At 38.8% G+C, this 23,220-nt stretch overlaps 1 pseudogene; it reads right to left on the bottom strand.

Annotated features, from left to right (window-relative positions):
* Window positions 1-846: 846 nt before the first annotated feature.
* Window positions 847-19,413, bottom strand: LOC121321556 (annotated as a pseudogene).
* Window positions 19,414-23,220: the final 3,807 nt, after the last annotated feature.

Here is a 23,220-nt window from a genome sequence, read left to right as displayed (position 1 = left end):
ATTTAAGCGTGTTTTACAAGCGTCTAAGAGATAAACATGCTTTATGAATAGACCCAATATTTCCCATAATTGTAGTAGATGCTCTAGATCACCTAGAATATACTCCAGTCAAAGTTTTTTAATAGTGTACTTAATGGTTCTTTTAGAATTTCCTTTCATGTTTACTTATTGCAAATTTCATAACTATCGTATTCCATCGAATTTAAGACACAGCCAAAATTTCCTACCCTCAATTTGAGGAAAAAAAATTTTCTTCAATAAAGATTCACTTACAAGGATACAACCTAAATTATACATATGGAGGCAGTTTGCTGCTGCCTGCTATCACCAAGCATAACAGTAATGCGCTGCTTCTCATTGCCAGCCGTGATTACTCTCACCTGTTTTTCTCCCTTTTCATTAACTGTGGTATTGCTCTGCATGTCAAAATATACGGGGGTCTAATCAGCATTTCCGATCTGTCCAAGCTATTACTCTTTATTAGAATGAAGCCTAATAATGAAATGTTGAAATTGGTAAAGCTTCTCTTCAAATTCCTCAGGAAGCTAATGGAGCAAATGATTCGAGATTGGGCAGTAACATTTTTTCTTTGTTGGCAGCCAGTCACATTGCTGTTTGTGTACTTGAGTAGTCATGTCTTTTTTTGGCGGTTTTAATATACTCAAAACTATATTCCATTTTTTAAAAGAATTTTTTTTAAAAGTCTTAAATTCAAAGGAATAGAGCAACTTCCTGCACAATACCAGAAACGATTCTCTCTCCAAAGTCAAAGCATTGACAATAGACCATATGCAGCAAGTGGGAGATAAATAAATCTAACTTTTGAAACAAACCAACCACTTTGGTTCATGCTACACTGGGACGTACAGTTTGTTCGTCCATCTGTTCCAGAATGCAATGGATGTTGGCAAAGCTGGGTCGTTGGGTGGGTGCTCCAGCAGAGACACATCAGGTTGTACAGTTTCAGCGAGCAGTTCTCTGGTTGGAAAAGTAAATTGCCATCTTTCACATAGTAAATTACTTCTTCATGCCATAGTAGGGCTGAATGCCATTTGAAAATATTTCCAGCAGAACCACATCATAAGCCCAGACGTCTGACTCAGTAGTGTAGCGGTTGTAGAATATGGACTCATGAGGCATCCCTCTGATGGGGATGGCATTGTTTTCATTGGCTTTGTAATAGTCTGAAGAATATGTTCCATGACAGCCCGAAATTGTCAATCTTCACCACCATGCTCTCCCCAACTAAGGAGTTTCGAGTGGCCAGGTCCCTGTGCACAAACTTGCGCTCAGAGAGATAAGCCATGCCTGCTGCAACCTGTTTGGAGATAAGAGAGCTGATCCACACAGCTGAGAACCTAACTCTAACAAGCTGGTCTGGCTGAAGGAGCGCATCTGGTTCGGATAACACATGCTGATACTCATTGAGGTCCCCGTGTGCCGTGTACTCTAATAGCAGGCACATAGGCTCTCCCGCTGCACACTCCTGTGAGAGAAAAGGACCAACAGGAGGTTAGAATTCACAGTGTCACTCAATATATGTTTTAGAATATATGTTTTGTTACACATAATCTACTTTTCTTCATCTACTTTACTTTTAAAAGATCATTCAAAATATAAATTATATTTTATATCTACATTTTTATCACAATTCATTTGTTTCTTACCTCTGTGGTAACATGTAATGCCTGTTCTTTCTCATTAAGGCCATAGTGCCAAGTTTATACTGGCCTTAAAAATGTCCCATATGTACCATTAAACTTTTGGCAATTTAAGGCCGTGTTAGCAGAGCCAAAATGCGCTCTGCCCTTGCAATGTGCTCTGCCGCACATTAGCTGTGCACTTTAAGGCATGTCAAGCCTTAATTATATGCATGGGTAAATTGTAGGTGGGGCTCTGTGACAGAAAGACAATGATTCTTGGTAAATGGTAAATCTCCCTCCCGACTTGTGGGGGCATTGAGTAACAGGAACAGAATACTCTTGACTACTTGACATGACACTTTGTTCCAAGGGTTAAAAGGAATTCGGATATGTAGAAAAGAGACTGAGCTTCAGTATACTAACTCATTGACCTGGAGGGCAAAATATGTGGCAGCTGCAATCGTTTACCAAGGGGTCATGAGTGACAGTATAAATAGGGGGCGAAGCAATGTATCTGTTCCTTCATTTTGGTTACGAAAAATAACCCGGAAGGATCCGTGCAGTATTTGTGAAGCCTAGCGAAAGTGTTTGTTTGTGTTGTTTATAATTGTTATTTGTGTATTAATAGATGGCTAACACGTTCCGGAGCTGTCGCTAAGGGCCAGCATAAAACCCAAACAGCACTGTACTATTGTCATGCATTAAACTATCACCCACCACAAGCACTACAGCACACACCCAGGACTGGTGACCATGTTTGTACATTTTGGGAGGGATACTTGTGTTTATTGTTTGGGACTACAAACCCAATTATTTACCCTGTGCATTACACATTGCTGTGTATTTCAACAGCACCAGCCCCTACAGCAATGTTGGCACTGAAGGCTCGGGCGATGAAAATGTCAATGGAGCTAGACCCATAGGCGTACTGGGTTGCATTTGAGTGCCACTACTGCATCATGGCCGCGGGAGTTCTGGGCAGCCAGCTGGGACCCTGCCTAATCGGGGAGGCCCAGGCAGCCTACCAGGCTATGAGATACCTCAACGCCGCCAGTTCCGACCTGGTCAAGCTGGCCATTCAACGTCGCCTCAACATTACGGCAGAGACCCAGGGTGGTTGCGGAGCAGTTGTGTGACCACATGGTACACTTGCTGACCCATGAGAAGAAAACCACCCTGCAAATGGGGGAAGAAGTGGTTGTGGAGAAATTCTGCCTTGTGGTCAGCACCGATACCCAAGCCTGGATACGGTGTCACAACCCCCACACCCAAGGCTGGGGTCTGGTGGGAGAGCGCTCGGATGGTAACAAACGCCAGTCAAAAGGAGACGGAACACAATGTGATCAAGAGGGCGAGGATACTGGGCCATCTAGGGCAGATGCTACTGCAGCCCCTGTCAATATACCGGACATGTGGTACTCAAGTGCGGACATAGTGTGGGGCCAACATAATGACCCATCACTAGTGCACGCTTGGGGGTAGGTCTGGTCTGTTGAAAGTAAGGATGTTGATGGCACTGGGGCGCTAGTATATCCACACTTAAGTATTAAGGGACAATTACTATATAGGGTAAACCTAGTCGTGGGCACAGGACAGCCTGTAACACAATTTTTGGTTCCCCCATCTTATCGGACCAAGGTCATGAGGCTGGCGCATGATATCTCTTTTACATGGCACCTCAGAGCTGACAAGACAAGGGAGTGGATATTGGCTTGATTCTATTGGGTAAGTCTTCATACTGATGTGTTGAGATATGTAACCACATGCCCAGACTGCCAACTAGTAGCGCCAGATTGAGTGTGCGCCGCCCCTTTGGTTCCACTGCCAATTATTTCCACTCCTTTTGAACATATTGTAATGGACATAGTGGGCCCTACGCTACCTTCTGACTCTGGGAATACGCATATATTAGTAGTGGTAGATTATGCAATGCAATACCCGGAGGCAGTTCCACTGAGGACCACTAGTGCTGCTGCGATAGCCACAGTTAGTACAGATTATGGCTAGAGTTGGGATCCCCAAGGAGATGTTGACTTATCATGAAACCAACTTTTTGTCTAACACATTACTGCAGGTATATAAAATATAAAAAATACGTCCCATCAGGACGTCTGGCTATCATCCACAGACGGACGGTTTGGTGGAATGCTTTAAGCAGACCTTGAAGTCGATGCAGAGAAGATTTGTAACACAAGAGCAAAAACACTTGGCATCACTTCTTCCTTACCTCCTTTTTCCAGTGAGAGAGGTGCCACAGAGTTCGACAGGGTTCTCCCCCTTCGAGCTCTTGTACGGCCGACAGCCTCTCGGCATCCTCAATCTGTTGAGAGAGGGGTGGAAGGAGCAAAAAGGCTCATCCAATAATGTAGTGAAACATGTGCTCCTACTAAGAGATCGCCTGGATTTGGTCAGGTGTTTGGCCCAGGACAACCTCAAATTTGCTCGGCACCGACATCAGCAGCATTACAACAATAATGCACTAATTCGAACCTTTCAACCAGGAGACATGGTAATGCTGCTAGTTCCCTCCTCAGAATCGAAATTGTGTGCTAAATGGCAGGAGCTGTATGAAGTTATTCGGGCTATAGGAAAGGTGAATTATGAAATTAGACAGCCCGATCGTCGTAATGAATGTGAAATTTACTATATAAATTTATTAAAGCCCTGGCAGGCAAGGGAGGTCTTATTTATAGCCCCATGCAATGTAGAGGATGATTTAGGCCCCTGTCCAGAGATTCCTAGCACAAAAATAATTTTGATGGGGGAATTGGTTCCAGATCAGCAATGGGAGCTGCGTAAGCTTATTGAGGAGTTCAGCTATGTTTTTTCTGATTTGCCCAGCAGAGCTAACTTAGTTGAATATGACATTATATCTCCATCAGGTGTCACAGTACGAGAGAGACCTTATTGGATCCCAGAAAGTCGATGAAGTGGCGTTCTAAAAGAGGTATGGGAGAGTCCATTTGTCATACTGGCCAAGAAAGATGGCACCAATCACTTCTTTATGGACTTCCGGAAGGTAAATGCTATTGCCAAGTTTGATGTTTACCGTATGCCTCGGAAAAGCAGACTTCAAGGTAGACTGTGAAAGGCAAAATTTATCTTGACTCTGGAGCTGACAAAGGGATACTGGCAGATCCCCTTAACCCACAGTTCTATTGAGAAAACTGCATTTTCAACACCAGAAGGCATACTGTTTGTGCTACATGGTGTGCCTGCTGTCTTTCAGAGATGATGGACCAGGTTTTATGCACACATCATGAATATGCAGCAGCGTACAGTGGCTCTCAAAAGTATTCACCCCCCCTTGGACTTTTCCACATTTTATTGTGCTACAACATGGAATCAAAATGGATTTAATTAGGAGTTTTTGCCATTGATCAACACAAAAAAGTCCATAATGTCAAAGTGAAAAATAAAATCTACAAATTGTTCTAAATTAATTACAAATATAAAACAAAAAATAATTGCTTGCATAAGTATTTCATTATTAAAGTCCATTATTAAGAAATGGAGCGGATATAGCACAACTGTGAATCTGTCTAGAACAGGCCATCCTCAAAAACGGAGTATCCGGGTGAGAAGGGCACTAGTCAGGGAGGCCACCAAGAGGCCTATGGCAACTCTAAAGGAGTTACAGTCTTCCATGGCTGATCTAGGAGACACTGTGCATATGGCAACAATAGCCTGGGTGCTTCACAAAACTGGTTTTTATGGGAGAGTGGCAAAAAGAAAGCCATTGTTGAAAAAAACACATCAAATCTCGGCTAAAGGTTGCCAGAAGGTATATGGGAGACTGAGACAAAGTGGAAGAAGATTCTATGGTCTGATGACACCAAAATAGAGCTTTCAGGCCTCAACGCTAAGCGCTATGTTTGGCGCAAGCCTAACACTGCACATCATCCTCAGAACACCAACCCTACCGGGAAGCATAGTGGTGGCAGCATCATGCTATGAGGATGCTTCTCTGTGTCAGGGCCTGGAAAGCTCGTGAAAGAGGGCAAAATGGATGCAACAAAGTACAGAGAAATCCTGAAGGAAAACCTGCTGAAGTCTGCAAGAGACCTGGGACTTGGGAGAAGATTAATCTTCCAGCAGGACAGTGATCCCAAAGATACAGCCAAAGCCACACTAGAGTGGCTTAAAAACAAAAAGGTCAATGTCCTGGAGTGGCCCAGTTAAAGCCCAGACCTCAGTCCAATTGAGAATATGTGGAAAGAGTTGAAAATTGCTGTTCACCAAAAGGTCCACATCCAACCTGACGGAGCTTGAGCAGTTTTGCAAAGAAGAATGGGCAAAAATTGTAGTGTCCAGATGTGCAAAGTTGGTAGAGACTTATCCAAATAGACTCATGGATGTAATTGCTGCCAAATGTGCCTCTACCAAATATTGACTCAAGGGGGTGAATACTTATGCAATCAATTATTTTCTGTTTTGCATTTGTAAATAATTTAGAACAATTTGTAGATTTGATTTTTCACTTTGACATTATCAACTTGTTTTGTGTTGATCAATGGCAAAAACTCCTAATTAAATCCATTTTGATTCCATATTGTAACACAATAAAATGTAGAAAAGTCCAAGGGGGGGGTGAGTACTTTTGAGAGACAATGCATACTGATGATGTGGTGATTTACAGCTCCACCTGGCTAAAGCATTTAGCAAGGGTTACAGCCACCCTTCAGTCTCTAAAGGTAGCCAGGCTGACAGCTAACTTGCAAAAATGTGTGTTTGCCAAATCAGAAACTCAATATTTTAGATTTTTAATGTGGAATGGAAGGGTGAAACCCACTGTCACCAAAATCCAGGCTTTGTTAGACGTGGTGATTCCCAAAACCAAGACGCAGATGAGGTCACTACTAGGATTAGCCGGTTATTCCTGCTGCTTTATCACTGAGTATGCCACAGTAGTTAACCCTTTAGTTGAAACCACCAAAAAGAGTGCACCAAATTTAATTAAACGGTCAGTGGAGTGTCAGGGTGCATTGGATACTATTAAGCGAAGACTCTGCCATGCCCCAACTCTTATCACACCAGATTTCACCAAGAGATTCGTCTTCCACACCGAAGCATCGGATGTGGGTTTGAGTGCAGTCTTGTCCCAAAAGGTTGACGGAGTAGAACACCCAATACAGTACATCAGTAAAAAGATGCTCCTTTGGGAGTGCAACTACTCCATAGTCGAAAAGGAGTGTTTGGCCATTAAATGGGCTACTCTCTCCTTACGATATTACCTGCTAGGACATTAATTTAATCTTATCACAGACCTTGTCCCACTCAAGTAGCGCAATGCAGAATAGCAACGCCCGAATAACTCTGTGGTATCTGGCATTGCAGCCCTTCATGTGCCACATCTAAGATCTTGCAGGTAAAGACCACCAAAATGCTGTTTCTTTTTTCCCAAGGAGCAGGGAGTAATGGGAAAGGAAAGGTAGATTCGGCTCCACTCTGAGCGGTGGGATATGTGACAGAAAGACAATGATTCTTGATGGTAAATCTCCCTCCCGACTTGTTAGGGCACCAAGTAACGGGAACAGAATACTATGGACTACTTGATCTGACACTTCGTTCCAAGGGGTAAAAGGAAGTCGGTCATGTATTAAAGGGACGAAGCTTCAGTACACTAACTCATTGACCCAGAAGGGGAATGACGTGGCAGCCGCGGATTACAGGAACAGCTGGAATTGTATACCAAGGGGTCATAAGTGATGGTATAAATAGGGGATGAAGCAATGTTATCTGTTCCTTCGTTTTGGTTACAAAAAATAACCCCGAAGGACCCGTGCAGTATTTGTGAAACCTAGCGAAAGTGTTTGTTTGGGTTGTTTATAATTGTTACTTGTGTATTAATGGACGGCTAACACGTTCCGGAGCTGTTGCTAACGGCTAGCATAAAACCCAGAACAGCACTACACTGTTGGACATATTCCCTGAATATGATAATACATGAACGTGTATTAGAAATGTAACTAGATTCATTAACGAAACTGTGTGTTTTGAGAATCAGGGTCAACTGCTGTGTCTTGAGACGGGGGCCTCTGGTTTGCAGATAGACTGAACTACGTGACCTATTGATTAGAGGACCGGAGCCTGAACTGGATTAGGCTGAATTATGTACAGATAATTCACACGTGCAACAACAACCGTTTTGACACAAGGAAATCATAAAAAAAAAACTGATGTCCCAGTAGAAAAGGACACTAAAACATCAAAGGACTGTGAGTTAAAAAAAAGGCAAGATACACAAATGATCTCATGAAAGTAGATATTTATAGTCTTTCTCACCCTGCTAAATAATCAAGCAAAATTGAACATTTTCAACTCCACATCGAATGCTAAACAAGGTGCTGTCACTCTGCTAAGCAAAGCTGCAACTCCGGAACTCTGCCTAAATACAAAACCAAGACGGGACTCTTTTGCCTGAAAACAGACCCAAGACGAGGAAGCAAGCTGCCAGCGAGTCAACGACCACAAGCAGTGAGACTGAGGCCCAGCTAGAAGACTGCCGTAAAACTTACAGAGACTGTTATCAGACAAACCAGTCTGGGTCTGCTGAACACCTAAAACCACAGTATCCAAAAGAAACTGTGCCCTACTACCTGTGTAGCTAAAGATTCAGCAAAGAGGACAGAGCAGACGGGCGTTGTTGTGGATCATATACTAAGGACTGAAGACTTTGTTGCAGCTGTTTATTGATTCTATTAAGAATCGAAAGCTTTGTTGCCAAGTTTGATCCAATGTGGGATTGAAGACGCTGTTGCTGAGAGGAGAGTTTTTGTACTGGACACTTCAACAGATTGAGTTTCCAGTGGACCAAAAGTTTAAGCTTCAAGGAACCATTGAGTATAATTCCAGTTGTATTTTACTTTCATGGATCTAAAGTAATTGTAACACATTCACATAGAGTTGAACTGTTAATAATTTAGTTTGCACATTTTGCATGTGAAATAACAATGAAACTTGATGAAGTAACCATAAGTAATCTACCTCACACTGTTGTATGAAGAATTTATTTAAAAGTAAACTTGTCATATACTTAATCTGTATACCATTAATAAGCTTAATGTCATATATTCTAAGATTGTTTGCAGCATCTCAGTTGAGGCTGTTGGCGTGTGTGTGTGAGCAAGCTACCAAGTCATAGCCTGTTTGCTTGCTTGCTGGTGTGTGAGGGAATAGGCAGTGTCAAATTGCCTGCTAGTCAAGCATGAATGTAGTGAGAGCTTTGGAATTGTGTTTGCGCTTAGAGACTAAGAGATTTACTTTATGACTTTTCTGAATTCTGTTTATTATTTGTGTACTTAATAAAATACTACTATTGATTAACCATTCCTTGTGTCTGCGCGTGAATGTGTGTTCATAGTAAATCCTGGATCTGTGTAACATGTCAATTTAAACAGTTAGTGATTAACCCAAGTAAATATTAAATTATCAATTATTTACTTGTTCCTTGAGACAGGATAGCCAAAGTGAGGAGACTCAGAGATGGAAGATGCAGCAAATAAAATACTTTTAATTAAATAATAATTACCAAACAAAAATGCACAATGGCCAAATAAACAGAACAAACACAAAACACTGTTAACAATAAATTCTAAACACAAAATACACTCTCCCTCACACACAGGTACTCACTCTTACAAACACTCACCAACTAACACTCCCAACCACTCCCTTTTATACAGGTGCTGCAGTTAATTGGTCAATTAGCACCTCATCAGCTGCAGCACCTTTCACACATTGCTCACACAAACTCATTCACTCAGATCCACAAAGCAGACTCACATCCACTCTAAACACCACAAAAACACACAAAGACAGGCTGCACCTTGTCACATTACTACAACACTATTGTCATGCATTAAACTGTACCACCCACCACGAGCACTACAGCACGCATCCAGGACTGGTGACGGTGTTTGTATATTGTGGGAGGGAAATTTGTGTTTATTGTTTGGGACTGCAAACCCATATTATTTAGCCTGTGCATTACACATTGCATTATGGCAGCAGTCATAATGTAGTCAGCACTCGGATATAGACACTCAGATACAAGTGAGTCGCATTTTACTGCCCTTGTATTAAGAATAAAATCAATCTCCATTATATATGTAACAAATTAATGCACTTACCCATCAATCATGATTTCCGACTCTGTCAACAGTTTTCTGATACAAAGCCCATCTCTTCAGTGCTACAATTTATTTGTTTAACTGTCACAGCCCATGTTTTTTTTTTTTTTTTTTTTTTTTTTTTTTTTTCTGGCGTGGCAAATCAGTCTGTGTTTATTGTGCACTGCGGTTACACAGCGTTTCCTCCAAAAACAAAGCAAACGAGACAAGGTTTGAGTCCAGGCTATGCCACAGCCCACCGTGACCGGGAGTTCCTAGGGGGCAGCGCACAATTGGTCAAGCGCTGCCCGGGTAGGGAGGGCTTAGGTCAACAGGGGAATCCACGGCTCATTGCGCAGCAGCGACCCTGTGGCTGATAGGGTGCCTGTGGCTCTGCAGTGGAGCCTCCAGATCTGTGTTGTCCTCCGGCTCTATAGGTCTGGGAGCCTCGCTGTGGATTCGCAGTGTGTAAAATGACAGATTGGCAGGAGCACGTTTCGGAGGACACGTGCTCCAGCCTCCGTTCCCCGAGGCTGGAGTGGTGGTGGTGGGGGGGTGGTTGCGAGCAGGGAGCCGAGGATACAGATAATAATTAGGCATACCAAATTGGGGAGAAAAACCGGGGTAAAAAATTTGCGACGACTTTAAAAAATGCCTGCAGCTCTCCATGTTCCGGGTGGGGTGTTCGGAGGAGGAACGGGAGAGAGGAGAGGAGACAGAGAAAACTAAACGAAATGAAAGACAGTATAGGATCAGTGATGGCGATTGCCCAGCCGGACCTGGCTTTTGTTTATTTTGTGTTCAAGATTTTTAACCTTTTATTTCGCTCTGTGAGCAAAGTGGGTTTATTTGTTCAAATATTTATTTTATTTTTTTATTTAAAATAAACGCCGTAAGCGCCATTTGGACCATATCTGCAGTGCTTGTGTTTCTTCCTGCATTATAGCCCGATGTCACCACTCACGGCCAGCCTGTCATAGTTAGTCATAAAACAGTATTAGATACTGTGATGCATTTTAAAAAAAATCTGTGATCTTTATTTGCAAGTGAACTGTGGCAAGCTCGAGCAGCGACGTCAGACCCGGAAGAAAAGCTCACACAGCAAACAAAACCAAACAAGTACCGTGCTGGTGCTTCCAGCATGAGTAGCAAGTGTTATCTTTTTTTTAATTATCTCCTCTCTCTCCTGTACCTCCTCACTATACACCCAGCCCAGAGTGAGTGAAACACTGCATCTTTTATGCAGCTGTACCGAGACTCGATTGGAAATCAATCATTCAATTGGAATCTCGGTACATCTGCATATGAACTAATTGTGCTCCCGTGCTTCCATACTAATACCAACTTTAACCTGCAAGTGGAGTACAATCCCTGTGCCTAAATACAAATATACATTTTAACAAAACTCATGCTACATACCCACACATTATATCCCAGGAACCAATACATATACACCAACATTAACAAGCCACGCACAACATAAAACACAAAAATACGCACAAGGACGGGGCACCCCACCACAGGGCCTTATCGAGCACTTTATTCGGCAATTCTGAATATTGTTTTAATTCTGGAAACTGGTGTTATTTTTTTTTTCATCTTTTGCTAAATTGCATTGCATTTTACATTTTATGCAGTTCTGTGCAAGGGTAACATTTTGATCTGGTCGTTGTCAGGATGTGAGGGGTGTGGTGTGGGTGGTGATGTCAGAACCAGGAAGGATAACACACAAACAGGTAGTATGGGTGAAACTGCAGCGACTGTGCAGTATTTTAATAAATAATAGATAGAAACAAAAGTAAAATAAACAAAACAATTTTCAAAACTACACAAAGAAAAAGGGCACACGGGCCCAAACAAACTCTACACGAATACAAGCACAAACACAAAACACACAAGTACCTTTGTGACGTCAGGCCAGAAGCAGGAACAACACCACACAGGTAACTGCAGTTCAAAAAGATGTGTGGTGCGCCATTTATTAAAGAACAAAAATAAATAAAATATTCAAACAGAAAACACTTGCTCACAGAGCATAAAAGAAAAGGTTTAAACAAAAATACTCACGAACACTAAACAATAACACAACCCAGGTCAGGCTGGGCAATCGCCTTCACTGATCCTATATGTTTGTTTTGTTTTTAAATTTCTCTCCTCTCTCTCTCTCTCGTACTCTCCTCCGTACACCCACCCTGACTGCAGAGAGCTGCAGGCTTTTATGCAGGTGACCATCTCCCGATCAGCAATAAATTAAACAATTAATTATAGGGAGATGGCCACCTTCTGCACAAGGTTTTTAATTATGACACTGGTAGCACGCATGCTCTCTCCTGTGCTCTTCCCCATGCTCTGGAGAGTGAGAGCTTTTACAGCAGGTGGTCAGGAGCTATTGAGATCTTATTGAGATAATCAATTATCTCCTGACCACCTGCATTCCACACATGAAGGCAGGGAGAGGAAGTTAACCCTCACCCCGCCAGATCAAAACAATATTAAATAGTAGACAGCTTTCGTCCGCCCGCATATAAACAAACACAAAATACAATATTTATAACCCACCACCATATACACGTTTACCCACAACCAAACACCAATAATAATTACAATAACAACCATAATAACAAGACATAGTCAATGAAAACAGTAATATTCAAAATGATAAGTAAGCAATAAGGCACGACAGGTTGTCGGATATACTCTAATATCTAATATTTTTTTTGAAAAGAGGGTGTAGACTTTCTATAGGCACTGTATGTGATAAATACAGTGAACAAGGGGTAGGGCTTGGCTGGGGATGCCGTACTGAGTGTCCTTTTGATATGCACTGCCTTTTAAACCTATTTTACTGTGAAAAAAAAAAAAAATTTAAACAGCACATGTAAAATAAACAGTGTGTGTGAAAATAAATTGGACCTGACAAGCGCTGAATAAATGGACAAAAGTCCATTTCAAAGCCCTGGGGTGGGAAAGGAGGCTTCCACTGGCCCACAAGTGGCAACCTGGACAATGGTACACTGGCAACCCCAGGCGGTGTGCAAACAGGCAGCCCCGGGCGACGACAAATTGGCGACCCGGGGCGATGGCGTCAAGAAAATTCATGGTTAAATTAATTTTAATATAAGCATTTTCCAGATATTTAATTCAGACTCTTGTTTGTGTATCATACTGTGGGAATTGGGTTGTTAACACCCATTCCAGAACATTCTTAACCAGATCAAACAAAGTTTGCTTATAAGGCACAGGCCACAAATTGTGTTAACTCCTTGAAGCTCATTTTCCAATCTGATTGTCTGGCCTCATAAGGTGTCATAAAACTTACAAAGGGAACCTACAGTGCAGTTGTACCATTACTGTGTTAAAATACTTGTTGTCTTGGAGAAGATAGACTTCCTCCAGAACGATGAAAGCTTTTGCCTACAGCCTTCACAGAGATACTGCACTGTGCTGCTGCACAACTAACTTCCACAGAGAGGACAACCATGTTAAGAAGACTTTGTTTTAAACATTGCACCAACAGAATAAGTATCAAACTTATATTGTGTGTCTACAAGTAACTGAACTGAAGCCATGCTGTTGATATCGTCACAATACGTAATGTGCGTCTGTCCAGCTAGATGCTGAACATTGACACGTGTACTTAGCCACAAGGAAACTGGCTCATGTATATGTAATGCGTGACTCAACCAAACAATGTATGATGAACTATAAAGACTGCTTCACTAATGCAGAACTCTATGAGAAGAGAGCACATCAAGGATTAATTATGAACATTTAACAATGCATTACTTTTCCTTGAATGTTTTATTTTGTTTTTTCTTTATACATGTTTTTAACTATGAAGCCAAACCTTTATTCTTCTTCCTTTGAGACTATGAATAAATGTGATAATAATTTGGATTGTTAGGTTTATTTTTGTCTTATAACAAATACACATTTATGATTGATTTGAAATACTTAAACATACATAATATTATTAACCTCTTTTCATCATGAATCTAGGGATAATTAAGCAAGAACCACTAGTTCTTATTGATGTATTGTGTTTATTATGGTTAATAGTTACATTGAGCTATAATGGGTATTTTCTTTAACCCTTTGCATTCCATTTATTCAACGCCTGTCAGGCACGTCAGGTCCAATTTATTTTCACATGCGCTGTTTATTTTACACCCGCTGTTTAATTTTTTTTTTTCTGAGTACAACCGGTTTAAAGGGCATTGCAATGCTAAGCGACATTAGTACTGCATCTCCAGCCAAGCCCCACCCTGTGTTCACTGTATTTTTCACATACCTCTTTATAGATGTGCATACTGATAAATGCTCTCCTGATCACTCGTTTTATCATGAAACTCCTCAATAATGCGATCCAGGTCATTATTTTATTAGTATAACATCTCAAAAAGCTCTGCAAATGTCCATGGTATTCAAAGGAGCTACCTCCTTTGTTTATGTCTGTGTGGAGATAGGGCTATTGCTCACACGCCCCCTTTTTTTTTTGTTTCATTTGGCTCTTATTGGTCTCACTCGGCCATTGAATGGTTTTCCCGGCTTTCCAGAGAAAAAACGACTAGAGAACAATTTAGCGCTGCATCAGTCAATATTTATACATGTCCCCCTTAATGTTTTCTAACCACAAATTATTTTCTAACACAGGCTCTGCTTCTGAAAAGACCCCTAAAATCCTGGACAACCCAAAGTTGCTACAGTTGGAGAAATTATAGTTGCACAGCTACATAAGCATACAAATGTGCCATTTATAATGATTGATGCAGACTATTTTCATGTTAATCTCTCAGCAAACTGCTGTTACCCTCCTCTACAATATGTTTGCTACTTGCACTCATGCACTAGAAATCATAGATATTTTTTAAATACTGACATTTATAAAACATGTCATCTGTATATCACTCTGTGTAGATAAAACAAGAGTGACTATGTCAAAGAATAGAAGGCCTTAAACAGTTTTTTATGACCTCAGATCACAGAAAACAAACAAAACCATAACAAAGGAAAAACAAGCGATGACTAGCTACATTAAATACAACTGGCTTGAGTACAATCAAGATAACACTGTTTGCTAAACTATATTTACCAGATCTGATTTCTACAAAATAATACATTTGTACTTTGTACTCCTAATCCTATAATGGAGCTATTGAGACATTGTAATAACTGAGCTACAGTGCAGCCCTTTTTGTAATGCATTTGGAATTACAGTTTTTGATTGTAACATATGAACTCAATTGTTATATTCAGACTTTGATACTGTTAGTTCATTCATCACGATTCTATTCTAGTTTAAATGTGTTGTACATTCCCATCCTGTATAATAATGACCCAATTTCCATGCATTATGCTGGAATTCACTGCAATTTGTTAGCAATAGGGTTCAAGGGTATAAACTCAACTACAATACATATGTACTGCACCATTGTTAATCATTAAAGCAGGCATTATTCAACCTTAAAATATTGAGAATTTATAACACAGCACATAGTTTCAGTGAAGCCTCAGAGACTGCAGCCCGATTGTATCAGGCCTGAAATTCTCCACCTTCTGAATACCAAAGCAGAGGACATGAGGTGAACCTCCACACATGGACTTCCATACTAGATATTTGCCTGTAAAATCAATGACTAGTTCTAAAAGAGAATCTTCTGCTCTTTTACATAATGATTAAGATCGAGCGAATCACGCTCTATATATCTATATTGATATAAGATGCTATATTGTATATATATATATATTATATATATATATATATATAATATATATATATTATATATATATATATATATATATATATGATTGTTCGAATTGTGAGTTGAGTGTGCTTGAGGATATTTATACACAATAAATAACCGGTACATAATCCACTGAGGATAAATTACCAGGTATGCCAGTTTCTCAAAGTAAAAACAAAACAAAACAAAACCCCATAAACTCTGATTGTGTGATTAGAAAATATGTTATTTATATGTTTAAATATGTTTTTTATATTAACAAATGATGACTTTCATTTATTGCATTTGTTTCTTCAACCAGCTCATTTAAAAACATACTCCAAGGCTTGAATATAACAGAAGTTGGGTAAATGGGAGTAAATCGGTAAAAAGGTAAAACCTTTATGAATTTAAAGTTTAAATCTGCTTTGCTTTTGTATTTTAGCTCACATTCATTGTTATGTTTTCCTCAGTGAATTTATGTCAAAGTAAATTTGCAAAAGTGTGGTTTGGTTTTTTTGGTTTCATAGCTTTATTAATGGAGATTGACTAAATGCAAGTTACCAAGCTTGTAAAATAAGTTCGTTAGTGTGCCCACAGAATGGGAGTAGGTCTATTGCTAAGAAAAGTTTACGTTTTTAATTATTATTATTTTTACTGTAAATTGTGCCTGTGGTAGAATTTCAGGTAGCCGCCCTTTGCAGATTGCATAATAAAATAAAAATCTGCAACATGAAAACATTATAAAATATTTGCAAACATTTTTTTTTTTTTTTTTTTAAACTGACAAAATCAAACTGATGCAATGAAGTCTTTATGCTTTAATGGACTGTCCTAGAATTGTGCCCATTCAATTTAATTAATAGAGAATGAGGTTTTGTATTTTATTTTATTTAATTATATTCATGGATCTCACTTACACTAAAAAACAGTTGTGTAATATTAAAATAAATAATAATAATAATAATTTCTCATGTTCTGGGTCAAACACAGAGCTATACATTTTTTTTTTATATATATATATAATTGAACATGAAACTGGAACCATCATAACAAAATGTCAATGTTTGCATTTAAAGCTCTGTCAACTTAGTATATTTTATGAGGCCCCCTTTCTAGTGTGAATAGCAAAAGAATGCAGAGGATGAACAAAATCCATGTCTATTGAAATTGTATGGTATAGCAAGCACATTTCTTGTTCAGTTAACCTTCAGGTCATTCAGAATATTATATAAGCTGGACAGTCTTTTTAAAACTATTTATTGTTCAAACCATCTATCTTGTCAGCTCTTTTTAATTGCCATAATAGGCCAAGATAAGTTTGTGGTCAAAGTCTGTTTCTTTCCCCCTATCCACATAACTACATCTCAGTGTAATTAGAACAAGTATAAAACTGGTTAATCAATACTCAGTACCCAGAGTATCCAAATTAATGAAATGATCCTTGGCTAACCATCCATTTCCTTTTTAAAATATAAAGAAACATTTTCTTAAGAAAATATCAACCCAATAGAACCGAAATGGGTCATGTGGACCAGTGTCCTATTTGCTTTGAATTTGCAATGTTAGATGGACTGAAACATTAATATTAAAGAAACAAGGCCAAAAGATTATGCTAATTAACCATATTGTCCTTATTTAGCTTTCTGTATGCATGGTAATATGTTTTTTTTTTTTTTTTTTTTTTTTTTTTTTTAAAGAATTATCTGCCAAGTTAATTCCATAAAAAAAGAACTGAAAGCACACAGTAGAAAAATCACCTGTCAAGGTTTAATTAAGGCGAGTAAAACCTGTTTTAAACAAAGCTGCTTGGACTTCTGTATATCATAGTGAAATCAGCAGGTATATGACATATCAAATGAATAGCAAAGTAGAAGTATTTAAAAAGCAGGGGAGCACAGACAATCAGGAAGGCATAGTAAAGCATGGCTAATGCACATTATAATTATGTACAAGTTGTAAAGTGCCACATTACTATGCAAATGTACTAGTGTAAATAAAGACTTTATAAATTGACTCTGTTAGCCCTACAAACAACTCAGACCATGTTTAGGTTATAAGTAAGCATTTGATGAGTGGGATGTGGATGCCCGCTAGCTATATTACCATTTCACCGAGATGCAGGGCCCTCCAAGTCCGGACTAGCGTGTTAGTGTGTGTGGTAATCACAAAGTCTGGACAAGCTCTAGTCACTTACCTATAGCCAACCCACAACCACATGTAAGAAATGATCTCCATTACCAAAGAAACCCTGCATAAAATATCACAACTATGTTAATAACTTGTTACCTAAAAGTCTGACGCTGTTGTGGTGATCAAACTCTGCCATTAGAGCTGCTTCTTTCTGGAAGTCTGCCTGCCTGTCTGCAGAGGCCTCTTCCTTCAGCATCTTTACAGCCACCATCGTGAAAGGTTCACGAGGAAGTGTCACAAAGACGGCTGGAGTGGGGGACATCAGACCAGAAACAGGAAGCAGGAAATAAACAAAGAGAGAGGTGGAGTTGGGTGGAGCTCAGCATTTAATAGTGCACAGACAGACAGAAAATAAAAGGTTGCAAGACAAACAAAACACAGGACACCGCACTGGTAGCCAAAACAAAGAGATAAAACAAAATGGACTATACAGACAAAACATGGTGAGCTTCTATTTTAACTATTACTATTATTACAATTACCTCTGTCTCCAATCCCGTTCTCCACTCACCAAACACACAACCCCGAGTGGGTGAAACCATGTAGCTTTTATGCAGCTGTACCGAGACTCGATTGCTAATCACTCATTCAGTTGGCATCACAGTACAACTGCATGTGAATTATTAAAGTGCAATTCCCCGTGCTCACATATTATTACTTTTTACTTGCACGTGAAGTGCCGTGCAATCCTGGTGCCTAAATACAAATATACATTTTAAACACTTGTGTTACATATACCTTTTTATATCCCGTGTACCAATGACTACACACCAACATTAGCACACAACATACAATACAAAATACACACAGTGGCAGGCACTTTGCCACAGGAAGTAATCCAGCGGCCCTTTGGGAGAAATGGACAAAATCATTGAGGAGTGAGATCTGTGCATGATGGTTTTGCAATAAAAGTATTCTAATTGCACTTGAAATTGCAACATGTTGACCACATGTTTGGTCCCCTAATGGAATTATTATCCAAGTTGAAGTTCTCAATCTTCACACAGGGTGTATTTCTTTACCACTACTGGCAGAGCTCTACCGCTTCTTGCAGAGGCTCGCTTAAGAATGCTCAGAAGAGAGAGCACTGATGTCACCTTGAATTCCCTTCAGATGTTTAAAGCTGAACTATATGAACAGGGTTGTGGCAGTATAAAGGATAAGGGAGTCTGAGTAATTGAGTACAGGACATGTAAAAGCCTTGGTTATTACAACTTTAAATGGTTAGGAAGTTTAGCTTTTACATTTGACAAATAATTCTAAATATTTAAACCACAACAGGTTTTATAAACAGACTCAATATATTATCAGCTTTTCCATGTGTTTTATTTAGATTTAATAGCTTATACTACTGTATGTTTATTAGTGTTCAGTGGCTCTAATCAAGTTGAAAAACATTCGCAATTTGATTAAGTAGAAACCGAACACTAATAAATATATATGTTAGTAACTTATTTTAAGACCTCCGAACTCTATCACTATCAAGGCTGACATGAATATTTAGCTTTTTACATTGAAAACAACTGTGGGTAAGGATACTAAGGCGCTCAGTTAAACAGTTCAAATATGAAGTATAACTAAGGATCTGCCTCTCCAAAGCTAACATGATTCTGGGGGGAACAATATACTCTTGTAGTAATAAATGGAGAAGCAAGAGAAAGAAAGAGAGAGGGAAAGGAAATCTGTTTCTAGTTTTGAGTTCCAAGTATTCCTGGTGTAGGTTGGTCTACCCCAGAATACCATTTCCAACCGATCTCAGTTAAATGTTGACAATTTGGACACAACAGCGCCTCACTAAAGAAAAAAAAAAAAAAAAAAAAACTAAGTAAATATTTATATAAAAGAAAATAAGGAGGTAATGAACTAAATGATATTTCCATCTGCAAGACATATTAGCCAGCCACTTCCTGTCCTGGATGCCTGTGTGATCTCTTTCTGCTCTAAGAGCAAGTAAACACTACTGATAATTTATAAATAGATTCCTTGCCAACCGCTGCTGACAGAGTTATGTCTACAGGGGCGTTTAAGACTGAATTAATGTGCAGCTGGGTAATTTGGGAGGATTGCATGCAATATATATATATATATATATAGCCCCCAGTTGTAGTCCCAGGAGTCTCTGTATTCTGAACAACAGATGTTGCAAGGATGCAAGATTTAGGGGATGGAGGGGGCAAAAACTATATTACATGATATTGGATGGGTGTCTGAACAAATCTATCCCTTCACAACAACCCTGCAACTGTGATGGGAGTAATAAGCAATCTCTTAAAATCTATTTTATTAAAACCTTTTAGGGTCCGCCCAATTTTAAATATCCTGCTGGTGACCTGGCCCTTTAACTCTTTTCACTCAGGCACTGTGAGAGATGTCATTGGAAAGGTCCTACTTGTGTATTCCGGTAGATGGCCATATTAGGAGATAGCCTTGAATGCGAGTGTTTTGGAATGTTGCTGAAGACAGCCCTACCTCTGTGCAGTAAACAAACCTTTTCACACAAAATAATCTCTACAAAATAAGAAAAATGGTGACATCGAAGCCACAAGGACTTATTTTCTGATATATATATATATATATATATATATATATATATATATATATATATATATATATATATATATATATATTCGTGTTTGTGGATCAGAGGCATGAGACCAAAGCTGTTTAGGGTTAGGTTGCCCTGGTTGCCACCGTGCTGGCCATTCAAGCCACAGTGAACAGGCCCATCTTGTGCCACATGATCAGGATGCACATTTTCAATTAATCTTTTTTTTTTTTTTTTTGGGTTGCTTTTGTATATATGGCGATACTTTATTTGTTATCCAATGTGTTCAAAATGTTTTTTCCATGTTCCCTAAATGTTGAAGTCTCACTGCACACTGTCAGATTTGAGTTGACCATGCTAAAATATTTTTTACAAACAATATATAATTTATTTTTCTTCTAAAAAGCATTTTTTGTTATCTGTATTTAACAGGGTGAGTTTCAGGATATTTTATAGAAGCATAGTGTGTGCACATTCATTTCATGTATGACATGTACCTGTAACCTTTATAGTTACCAAGAGTTGTAGCCACAAATCTAATAAATAAATAAATAAATAAATAAATAAATAAATAAATTAAAAAAAAAACAGGCAACCCTAATCATATCTGCATGCTTAAGATTATTGCCAATCCCTTCTGCTGAAGATCTCTTGGTTCTAGCAAAGTTATTAGGAACCAGAAAACTATAGTGCTGCATTTTTTTAAAAATCCAAATATCCTGAAGAAAAGCATGCAAAGAACCAAAATATCTTCAGCAGAATAGAAGGGGCAGTGATTATATTGCAAATGCATTTTTAAAAGCTTTGGTTATCACTCTTTTTATTATCAGGGCAAACAACTACAGTAAGCCTATTTGTTTAGTAGTGTAATGCAAGACAGTAATGTCAGATTCCATAGTACAATACTGATCCAGTTAGGATAAAGAAAGAGAGATATCAAACTCCCAGTGCCTGCACTGTCTCATGAACTTGACAGTAGACATTAGCCTATACCTAGATTATGTATAAAAACATAAAAATGTGCTGTAGGTTAGCAATGAAAAGCTACCAAACTCAAAAACTCAGAGGTCAGGACCAACAGTAACTGCAACATATTACTGTAATACTTATTACCTGTAGCAATTGTTGCTAAAGGATTCAAAACCACCAGAAATCAGCGCAAACAAAAAAGCATAGATTTTATTCTCGTTCAATTCTGTGATTTAAAATAATGCATGATGTTTAATGTAATGCCATGTTGTTTAAAATGAATAACAAATTTGACATTAGAGCACAGGACTGCAACTACGTACAGAAAAACTTTTTTCATAAAACTTTTTAGGTGCATGGCCCCAGGGGGAAATACTGGTATAAAAACCAAAAAACTGTTCTACTGTACATATGCTATAGTTGCCATTATACAATATTACAATGTTTATACATTTACCTATATTACAGTGAGAACAGTTATGCCTATAAAAAAACAGTAATGCCCAACAGGAAGGGCAATTTGTACTGCACGTGTTACAGTCATCTCTGGCTAAGGGATCACCCCTCAGGAAGCAAGCAATGTGTTCTCTTAGCTGATGTGTTCTTTCAGATGGAGTTGACTACCAGACACAGTATGAATCAATAAATAAATACGTATTACTTGGCATGACGCACGTGCATCAACAAATGAAATGAACACAATAAGAGAAAAGCAACAGGCAAGTGTATGTAAATAAACTAACTGTCAAACTAAATGGACACAGCACCCTTACACACATTAAAAAATACATCAGCAGCTAGACTCATTATGAATACCTGTACAGGAGCAATATTCAAAACATGCGCACCATTATTTAGCAGAACAGAAAACAACAAATTGCTTGGCGACATGTGTCTGATTCAGGTTTTTTTCAGGAACTCAAAAGAATTTCCAACTTTTTGTAGCAAGAGAGACAACAGCGCATTTTGATGTTTGTTTACATGCCATTTTTGTATCGATGAGGTGCACTCGTGGCAATCAGAATACAAAACAAGTCAATATGACGGCAGTTCTGGAAAGATTGAATAAATCAATCAGTGTGGCCATAGACACTCTCACGATGACAAGTCACATTTGAAAAGACTGAATAAACCATTTGTATTTAAGTTTGATGATGAGTCATCAAGTTACAAAACAGTACTGTATCAGTTATGAACAAATGACTTGCAGTGCCAAAAAGATGTTCCTGTTCCTTTAGCCAGAGCATGTACAATTGGAAAAGTCAGTTTCACCACAAGGGTGATTTCTTAGGCGAAGTGTTCTCTTAGGAGGTGTTCCTATATGTGGAGACTGCTGTAGTAACTACTGTTGCTTTTTGATGAAACATACCTGTACTGGCAATGTCATGTCACAATAACTGACAACAATTTTGCACAAATCTTCACCAAACTTCTATCATACAGTCCTAGCCTTAAATAAATGTTTCACATTGATTTGGTTACAGTCTAACATAATACAATAAAATGCTGGAACAAGTCAAACCTGCCCAGACAAGGTATTAAAACAATGTGAAATGTCTTGAAAACTATAGAGCACTGTTACTCTCTCTAGGCTATATTAGTTGTGTGTGGCATGTGATTTTGTAAACCGCAAATAGCAATTTCTTTAAAAAGCATAAAATCATAGATCACGATGTGGTTTACATTTAAACACTTTTTTTTTTTTTTTTTTTAGCTAGTATGTGAGGAACAAAAAATCCTACACCTAAAAAAACCCACAAAATCTACTTGCTTGTCTAACTAATAATCTCCATAATAATGTCCATAAAATGCCCCAATATATAGGGGAAAATGACTATATCAAAGTGCTGTTTAAAATAAAACATTATTTTAAATAGTGATATATTACTGGTTGTACTTCTTCGCAAACTGGGTTCATTTTACAGAGCTCTGCATGTCACTCTGATCTGAACAGAATAGAGTAAAACAGGTTCTCCAGAGGACCCTTTTTGGTGCAACAGAAAATTACATCCAAGAAAAGGTGAAATGTACACAAA

Source organism: Polyodon spathula, chromosome 1 (assembly GCF_017654505.1).
Source record: "Polyodon spathula isolate WHYD16114869_AA chromosome 1, ASM1765450v1, whole genome shotgun sequence".
Classification (NCBI taxonomy): domain Eukaryota; kingdom Metazoa; phylum Chordata; class Actinopteri; order Acipenseriformes; family Polyodontidae; genus Polyodon; species Polyodon spathula.
The sequence above is the reverse complement of the archived record's forward strand: the minus strand, read 5'-3'. Positions and strand labels throughout refer to the sequence as shown.